Source organism: Physeter macrocephalus, chromosome 5 (genome assembly GCF_002837175.3).
Source record: "Physeter macrocephalus isolate SW-GA chromosome 5, ASM283717v5, whole genome shotgun sequence".
In the NCBI taxonomy this organism is placed as follows: Eukaryota; Metazoa; Chordata; class Mammalia; order Artiodactyla; family Physeteridae; genus Physeter; species Physeter macrocephalus.
In genome coordinates this window covers 95795750-95797681 of record NC_041218.1, presented here as the reverse complement: position 1 = coordinate 95797681, position 1932 = coordinate 95795750, and positions in this window count along the sequence as shown.

Here is a 1932-nt window from a genome sequence, read left to right as displayed (position 1 = left end):
TGGGAAAGCACAATTCCAAGCACTGTAGAGAATGATGAAAGAAGGAAGAGAGGAGTGATCAGCAGATCAGAGAAGGCTTTCTGGAAGCTGAGAGCTGGGTCCAGGGGAAGTGAGAGTTATAGATTGCTGGAGAGGAGGTGAGCAGATAGTGCCACTGGAGTGAGTAAGGGACTGAATGGCTGATGGAAAGAACTCATAGAGAGATTGTGTGAAAGCAATCTCAAATGTCCTCATCAAAGAGGAAGGAGTGGATCTAAGTAAGGGAAGACTGAGGAACTCTCCCTCCCAATGTTTTCCTAGTATTAGCTGTTTCTCACTGACCTGGAGATCTTATGAAAAGTGACGCACGGCTGGCCCTGACCATGCTGTCTTCTGGAGAGTAACTATCCTGCCGTTTAGATTGAACCTTCTTTCTTTCCCTCCATCGGTTATACATCAGGTTGTTATTGCCTGTGACAGCCATAAAATTACTCCATTAGACCAACTACCCATTTTCAACAAACCATAACCTGACCAATACATTGCATTGCTTCCTGGTGCTGTAACCCTCATAAGCATTAGTTTCTTTATACGTAAAGCGAGAATTAAATTAAATGAGATACTTTATGTAATGCAGTAATATAGCATCTGCATACAGTAGATTCTTAGTTATTGATAACATCGCTATTACCAATCTATTGTTTTCATCATTAAATCAGAATGCATTTGCCATCACAGAGAAAGCTCTTCTGGGTGGTGGTAAAAAATGAAATTTGACTTTGTCTTAAACGATTTTAGGGTCATGTTTATTTGCCCTGTTGGAAATCCAAAGTTCCAGACTGTTGAGAACAAAACCATTACTAATATTTACGGCTTTTAACAATTTACTTTCTTTGCTTTTTCCTTTCTTCCATCATCAAAGTAAGGAAGTTGTTTCCATGTGGTCTGCAAATGAGAAATGAACTTACTAATTCAGTTTTTTAATAACTTCTTGGAAATTGTGAATTTTCAAAAATGGGCAAAAGAACTATTTTGGAAATTCTCAGAGACTCCATCTTTGGGTCTTAGTGACTTCAGGGTGGAAGATTGTCCAGCTCTTTCACCCCTGCTTTGTATGATAAGGGAAAGCTGCAATTATGCCTGATTCTAGTTTTTTTTTTTTTTTTTGGCTGTGCCACATGGCTTGCGGGATCTTAGTTCCCGGACCAGGGATTGAACCCGGGCCCTCGGCAGTGAGAGCGCTGAGTCCTAACCACTGGACCGCCAGGGAATTCCCTCTCCTGCCTTTTAAAATGTCACTTTAGTAACAAATGTTAAATTAAGAAAAATAGATCAAATGTCCTTTGAACAAGTGAACAGTATAGAATGAGTTTTGCGGAGGTTAAACTACAGGTTGTAAGAAATAGTCACACCAAATCCCTTGTGTTTGAAACAGTGATTGAGAGAGCCCATCTCAACGGCATTACGCAGATGTTTTAGAGAACTCTTTTTCTTTCCTATGGATTAAAGAAAACTTCTGCTCAGTTGAAAAACTGCCACCTTTTTTTGTTCCTTTAAAGTTTTTTTTTTTTTTTAATCAAAGTGGGTCTGTACATTAGCAAAGCACTTTAACGACCTTGTGCATATGACCGCAAAGTGCTCTATTATATGCAAGTGCCATGGAGGGAAATAGCACTTTTCACAATTGTAAATTTCCAACTTTATCCCTTTTAAAAACATATCAGTGATTTTCACTGCAATAAAGATCTTTAGATTTGCGTGAAACCACTTCCTGATTCTCAGAAGATGCTAACATTTAATCATATTTGTGGTCTGAGTCGTGCTCTGGAACCAGTCTTCAAAGTGGCGAGAGCAACTAATTATTCCTCTGAGCCTGCAAGGTGGGGGACGTTTGCAGGGAGGTAAACACTGGTTATCATTATTTTCTTTCTTTCCCCCTGACTCCCAGATATG